Raw genomic sequence first — 8,473 nt, forward strand, 5'->3', positions numbered from 1 at the left:
CAGTCCTGTATCCCTGTTAAAAACCGTTAAAAACCTTAATTAACGTTAGCTGCTAACTAAGCTAAGCTAGCTCACAGGCACACATTAAATCAGTTTCATGGAGTTCTAATAGTGAGGAAAGGGGGGGGGGGGCTCTCTTTCTCTCTGTACGTTCAATGATGATGATCAATGAAGTAGCCAAAATGTACACTATAAAAACGAACTTGATAGTTGATATATATTTCACTTCATTAGCAAAAATATTGTAAAATCATTAAGGCAGTCTGCTATAAGCTATTCTCCCTCTCATGTGTATGTGTGCATACATTTACTATAGGCTACTCTTTTTTACCTGGATTAGGCTAATTAGCTCAATCCTGATTCCTGAGCCTATTTTATTCAAAAGGGAGATATTGATTTAAATATGTATATAGCCTATATATAGAAAATACATTTTAATTGTATCTCCTGTGCTGGCACAAGCACTACTATAGCGTGGAGTGGAGAGATAACACACAATACATAATAATTCATGGAAATATACGAAAAAGCTATTTATGTCAGGTAAAAATCTCTCAGGCTCTGTTTTTTTTAAATCTAAAGCTAAAAAGGATTAGGATACTCATTCAACATTTTGAAATATTCAATTGCAAATATAATCAATTGTTGTTGATTCAATTAATGGTTTAGATTAATCGATAAAATAATCAACTGATTAATCGATAACAAAATAGTTGTTAGTGACAGCCCTATTATTTACTTATGATTCCAGGATTCTTGCTAGACAGGACAGTTTGGTCCATAGTTATTTAGGTCACATCTACCTCCACCTTCATGTAATGGAGATATATATTTATAAACTGACTTCATGAACCTTTACTCTGAAACTAGAGATATGGGGCGTTAAGAGAGTTTATGGTGTATCTATACATTGATGATAAAGAGGGGTTTCTGAGACATTTTCACAAATAAAAGCTGGGACCAATTTTTTCAGGATGTCCAGGTTGTTTTTTATTATATTTTGTCAATCTGAAGAAGCAATTAAAAAACTAAAAAGGTTTAGATTGTTAATCATGCTAGAGTGGTCTTGGACCCCCATGCCAAGCCTAGAGGCCTTCCAGGGGGACACCTAAACATACGCATCACCCCTAAAAGTTAACAGATTAAACAACTACTCTTAGAATCACATTTGGATTATTTATTTATCTCTGAAACCTGGCTTCATGATAACTCCCCAGCTGCTGCTCTGACTGTACCTGGCTATAATATATTTAGAGAGACCTGAAGGGAGATGGGGAAGTGTGATGTTTTATGTTAAAGATAATATCCACTGTACCCAGATCCACTTTTCAGATAAGGAATTAGAGTCTCCCCAAATGTCCTTTACCCTCCTAGGGCGGTACCGACCACCAGACTCCAAAGCTATATTTTCTGACCAGCTGAACACCATACTTAGAGAGTGCAACTTTGATAAAGAAGTACTTTTGATGGGAGATTTCAACATAAACTGGGAAGATAAACGTGGTAGAAAAGCCCTAAAAAATTGGATTTTGTTCAGATGATTAACCCATTCTCCGCCATTCACGTGTTAAGGCGGGTTTCTCCGCCATGCGTTGTCTGCCAATAACTCCGTAAGGCGTTTTTGAGATCAATATTTCATATTTTCGTCATGGTATTCATATTTCACCCACGGAGTCTTGGGTGATGCTGTCTGGGCCATCACAACTCTGCAACGCTTCAATACCGCCACCTCGTGGCCGATCGACGAGTTGCCAAACCGGAAGTGCCCGGAAGTGCTCGGTCCGTCCCCTATTTTCGTCCGGCCACTCGCTTATTGTCCCGGGGCTCAATACAGACACCGTCGATATGAATCTTTGCCATAACTCAATAATCAACATGATTTGGACGTGTATTAGTAATATACAAACCGGAAATGGATCGCATCGATCAACATCCCATAATAGCAATCTTTTTGCTCCACTCTCATCGCCCAACGCTACAAGGAGACTGGGGTGAGTTTCAGCGTTTTTCTTTACCATTTTCTATACAAACTGCTCTGATCAATATATCACCCATACTACATGAATCATTTAACGTCGGTCATTGAATTATAAACAACCCCCCCCCCCCCCCTCCGTTCACCCGCAGATGACCAGTCATGACGTTTAGGACCATGTACAGTTGACATTTTTTATATAACGTTGATCGGTATCAAACTATCAAACTGCATTTTATCATTTAATATATGCATTTCTGCCTATATCTCACGTTCTATGAAATATTGCAGAAAACGATAAAAACATATTTATACTCTAGACGGTATTTTAGTATGAATGTGTGAATGAAAAAGTAAAACGTTCCTACATCCTGAACGATAGATAATTGATGTTGAATGGGCCATAGTAATGTCAATTTAGCAATACAATTAAAAAAGTTAGCCCTGCAAAGAAGGTGAACATCTCCATAGACTTATAGCGCTGGCAGAGAGGGTACAATGATGGGTACAATGCCCGGCAGAGAATGGGTTAAAGGGCCAACTAGGATAAGACCCAAATCGACCTAGTGTTTAGTAACAAGCCAGAGAGGATTACTAAATCATTACATTTAATCACTGGCTTATCTGACCTTAACGCTTGTATCTAGAAAACTGTCTAAGAATGGATTTAATCTGACTACCACCAAAAAGCAGACCTACCTCAGAATCCCTAAGGCTGACCAAGGTCACTTTGAAGCAGCAATACATGGAATTGACTGGAGTGATATACTATCAGGGACTGATGTAGAAACTGACAGTCACCTGTTCCTCTCTACTATCAAATCTACAATGGACAGCTTTCTTAAAGAAATGTAATCCAAATGTGTCCAAAAGAGCACCCTCCCTTGGATAAACAAAAATATAAGAAAGTCAATGAAAGAAAGAGATCATTCCCTAAAAGTAGTCCTTAAGTCCAACATGGAACACAACGAACATAGGTTTACAACCCTAAGAAATAGGGTGACCAAAGAACTGAGACTGGCAAAGGCATCTGTTTTTATTGGCATAATCAATAAAGCAAATGGAAACAGTAAGCTGATTTGGGATAATATTGTAATAAAAAGTGGGTTACACCACAAGCAGGAGAAACTGCTAGTTAGCAGGGAAGCTGCTGTTTGTCAAATACCTTAAATAATCAAATGCACAACCGGGGTACAAAAGGTAACAATCTGATCTGGATGGTTAGCATAAATAATGAAACCAAAGTTCATATTCCTACCAGGGAGAACGGGGGTAACAGACATGGGGGGCAACCAGCCACAGTAAGGCTTCCATTAAGTTAAGGAAACCACTACACCTCAGGCTAAGCCTACTAGCCTAGCCTTAGAGCACACCACTAACCACGGCACGCTAACACCCTCTACAAGAGGCACTGCACATCAAACAATGCACACAATCAACCAGCTCTGCAACCGACCATGACTGGTCCAACGTGAACACAGGGGACCACCTCCTGGTACTAGTTACCCCTCCCTTTCTGCTTCCCCCCGCCACCCTTCAATTAGTTAACATACAACAGGCCTGAAATATACCACAATACAAGAGTGATATACAAAATACAATATGCTATACAATATGTAAAAGTGGACTTCGCCCTCACGGGCGCGACCCTCCCCGGGGTCTGAGCTTTGGACACCGTCCAACTCCCCGGGAAAACGGCTTCGCTGCGTATGGGAGCTATGCAGCGCAGCGCTCTCTATCCCCGTCCCTGTCTGGCTCCAGGAGGTTAAGCCTCCCCTTCTCAGCACTAACAGGAACCCGGGGGCCGCTGGCTGTCTGTCTTCATCGCCGGCGGTCCTAACTGACCGTGTCCTCACTCCCCCCAACATCCAACAGAGTGCTGACACTGTAGTGAGGTGCTCCCACCCCGACATGAGAGTCCCACTGTCTTTTTAGTGTTCAGCGTCTCATCCCATCATCAGGGAGTCCCTGCTCCTGACGTCATTGCCCTGCAGCTCATTCACATCACAGTATTCTCCCCACTTTGCCTATAGCAAATTGTGTATTTAATAGCCTTAACCACTTTTAACTATGCTGTTATATTCAAATACTATACTATAAGTATGTTCTTAAAATGTCTCTCTATTCTGTTTTTACCTGGCATTTAACTAGGGTGACCATATTTTGATTTCCAAAAAAGAGGACATGCTGGCCCCAGCCTTGAGATACTTAATGATACTTTGCACAATCGAAGCGGGCATGGCCACCTTCATTTCACTATGTCTTGTGTATGTACTGTACTGTATGTGATGAATAAACCTCTTGAATCTTGAATCTCTACTCAAAGTTTACTCAAAGATGCCTTTATTGTTTTAACCTCTTAACATGCACCCAGAAAAGTGGCAATTCTTTTACTTGAACTTGAGGACTGCATACTTTTTTTGCAAAGCTTATCTTTATACTTTATGCTTATAGCACATGCATAAGCCTGGGCCCTCATTTATCATCAATTCTTAGAAAGTGTTCTATTTTTGTTCTTAAGCACAGAATTTAGAATGTGTGTACATACAAAAAAAATCTGGATTTATCACACGTGCGTAGACGTGTCCCTGCAAGTGTCCCTGCAAGTAGATAATTGTTGATAATTACCATTTGTTTTACGCTCCGTGCTCGTGCACGGTTTTACGTATTTGCATATAGAACCGCCCATAATTAACCATATATGGTAATGAAACACCCCCATGAAATGTGGAAAAGTGGACTAAGCCGAGCGAACGCCTGGGAGAAATACGCGACAGGCTGACAGACACAGTTTACACTGTGATGTCAGAAACAGTCGGATATGATATCTATTAACTTCCTAATGACCATTGCTGCCTGCCTGGGCAGCGCAAACACTAATAAAGAGTTGACCACTGTTTGCCATTGGTGTCATTAATAACCATGCTGGAATATGACTGCTTTTTCTTCGTTTCGTTCGATTAATACCCAGGGAATAAAGTTCTCCGTCAATTTCATTCCAAATCGCCACAGATTTTCTGTAAATTTTCTACCTGCATATGATTTGTAGAGGCATACAATCTATTTTGATGTCGGTATTAGGTAGCCTATATAAACAATAATACGAGAGCATATACAAGAACCTTTCTATTCACATACCGATAGGTTATGTATATAACCTAGTTATATGAGTACTGGCTAAGCGTCCCGCTCTTAAGCCATACCGAGATATACCTCATCTCATGTACCTAGTGTACTCCATCAACGAATAAAAACCAAATACACCCAGCACCTGCCAGGCCCCGCCCTAGTGACGTACTATATAGTACTAGGCATGGTCACCACTCACTCTTCCTCGGAAAATCGTTTCCAAAGAAAAGTTTCCCCAAGGGAACTCAGGGCACGCTAAGAGTGGGACGCTTAGCCAGTACTCATATAACTAGGTTATATACATAACCTATCGTTATATACTCGTACTGGCATTGCGTCCCGCTCTTAAGCCATACCGAGATATGGGGTAGAGCGGACGCGAGGCCCGACAAATGCACCCCCTGAGGACCCGTAAGCCCACATTAGGGGGGAGGGGAGTCCCGTCACCCCACTCTTCCTAATGAAGAGGGGGCGGCAGTCAACTCCACCCGAGTGCGAACAAGAGGGAACTAGAACCTCTTGAACGCACATCACATGCGGAACCACGTGTGACACAACACATTGTGGCCCACACCCACACACTCCTGCTACCCCACCAAAGGACGGGAAGCAGGAGAGGCCACAGACCTCAGAACCGCCTGGGAGACAGAACCCCCGGTCATGTCCATGAGGTAAAACCTTACGAAGGGACCCGGGGAGGACCATGAAGCCGCAGCACAGATGTCCTCCACCGAGGCCCCACCCAGTAGAGCGGCAGAGGCCGCCACCCCATGAGTGGAGTGCGCCCTGACGCCCCCAGGGGGAGCCAGCCCGGCCAACGTGTAGCAAAGGGCAATGCCCTCGCACAACCAATGGGACAGGCGCTGTTTCGACAGTGCCTTACCAGCACGAGAGCCACCGTAACAGACAAAGAGCTGATCGGTAGCCCTGAGGCCCTGAGTACGGCTGAGGTAAACCCCCAAAGCCCGGACCGGACATGACAGGTGAAGGCCCGCCTCCAACTCACTAGCGTGAGGAGGCGGATGAAACGCCTGAACCATAATATCCCTGGAGCGGAAAGAACTCCGGATATTTTTAGGCACGAAGGCAGGATTAGGCCGCAGAGTGGCACCGCAATCGGAACGAAAAGACAGGCACTCTGGCCGTACCGAGAGAGCACAAAGCTCACCCACGCGTTTAGCGGAGGTGACGGCCAGCAAGAACGCGGTCTTGAACGACAGCTGTTCCAACGGCGCTTGCTCAAGAGGCTCAAACGGGGCGAAGGACAACCGACCGAGGACCAATTGAAGATCCCAGCTCGGAGCCAAGAGCGTTTTACCGGCTTAACGCGTCGAGCGCCAAGCAGGAAACGCCTCACAAGAGGGTGGCTGAACAAAACAACACCCTCAAATCCCTCATGATAAGAGGATATAGCCGCTGCATATACCCTCACCGTCGAGGCCGACAGTCTATCAAGGAGAGACTGAACGTAAATAAGGACAGCATCCAGGGGGCAGGACACCGGGTCCCTGCCCCCCTCCTTACACCACTCTTGGAACATACGCCACCTACCCGCGTAAAGCGCGACAGTGGAGGGAGCATGCGCATTCCGGATGGTGTCAACCACAGAAGGGTCCATCCTCTCCAGACTTACCCTCTCACCAGCCAAACCATCAGAGGTTGGCGTATCACCGGGGGCTGAAACAGCGACCCGTGTGCTTGAGAGAGGGCCCCCGCCGACCAAGGAATAGGCCACGGCGGGGCTACCAGTAGCTGGATCAGGACCAGGAACCACACCGCTGTGCCCCGGTCCGGCGCGACCAGGATCACGGTCCTGCGCTCCCTCCGTATCTGCTCCAACAACTGACTCAACAGATGTATAGGGGGAAAGGCGTACAGAAGGCCAGGCGGCCATGGAAACATCGAGAAGGCATCCACCCCCAAGGGGGGATGATCTGCCCGACTGACCGAGAACCACAAGGGGCACTTGTGGGATTGTCTGCTCGCAAACAGATCCATTGAAGCTCCCCGAAGCGATCCCAGATCTGCCTGAATATATCGTGGCGCAGTTCCCACTCGCCGGCACGAGGACCGCCCCGAGACATCATATCCGTGCCCACATTCTCCTTGCCAGGGACGTGGAGCGCCCTCAGACTGCGCAGCCTGTTTAGAGCTGCCCATAGCCAGAGTTCGACCGCCGCCCGGTGCAGGCGGATGGATCGTGTTCCACCCTGCCTGTTGATATACGCCGCTGCCGTCATACTGTCCGTTCTGATCAGAACGTGCTCGCCTACCACCAGGTGGGCGAACCGTCTGAGGACCAGGAGGACCGCCCTCAATTCCAACACATTGATGTGCAGGGTAGACCGGGCAGCATGGATCGTCCAGCTGCCCCCCACTGCGTTGGTCCGACACGTCCCTCCCCAACCCGTGAGGGAAGCGTCGGTGAAGACCGTGACGTGTGAGCGTCTGCTGCCCATGGGGACCCCATTGGTGAGGATACCAGGCCTCCTCCAATGGGCGAAATCCCCCCATATCGACAAAGGAACTGTCAACCGTTTCCATTTGTCCCTCACCGAGTCTATTCTCATACTGGAGAACCACCTCTGTATCCTCCTCATGAAGAGGAGGCCAAGAGGGACCACCGTGTGAGCAGATGCCATCATACCGAGCAGGCGCATCACTTGCAGCGCCGCGACCGTCTTCCCAGGACGGAAACCGAGCGTGTGGAGGATAGACACCCTCTGTTGCTCCGAGAGGGTTACAATCATGGGCCTTGACCTCAATGTCAAGCCCAAGTACTCCACCTGTTGACTGGGAGGAGGCGTACACTTCTTCCAGTTCACAGCAAAACCCAGCTTGGTGAGGAATTCCACCACCAGCCTGGTATGAGACCTGGCGACCTCCTCCGACCGGCTGAGGAGCAGAATGTCGTCGAGATATAATAGAATTCGTATTCCCTGACGACGTAGAGGCTCCAGCACAGTCTCTACACACTTGGTGAATGTGCGGGGAGCCAGAGAATAGCCGAACGGCAACCTCTGGTATTCGTACGCTACGCCCTGAAACAGGAACCATAGGAACTTCCTGTGAGGAGGGAAAATCGGGATGTGAAAATACGCATCCTTCAGGTCTATGGAAGTGAACCAGTCTCCCACTCTGACAGCAAGTAGCAGGTGTTTGACGGTCAACATCCTGAATGGTCTCGCCACAATCAGACGATTGAACGCGGACAGATCCAGTATAGGTCTGACCCCTCCCGTTTTTTTAGGCACCAGAAATTAACGGGAGTAGATGCCTGACATCGCGTCCTCTCTCGGGACCACGACTACGGCCTGCTTCGCCAACAGAGATTGGATCTCGTCGGCCAGAGCTGTCACTGCTGCTGAC

This window comes from Notolepis coatsorum, assembly GCF_963971535.1.
Source record: "Notolepis coatsorum genome assembly, chromosome: 1".
In the NCBI taxonomy this organism is placed as follows: Eukaryota; Metazoa; Chordata; class Actinopteri; order Aulopiformes; family Paralepididae; genus Notolepis; species Notolepis coatsorum.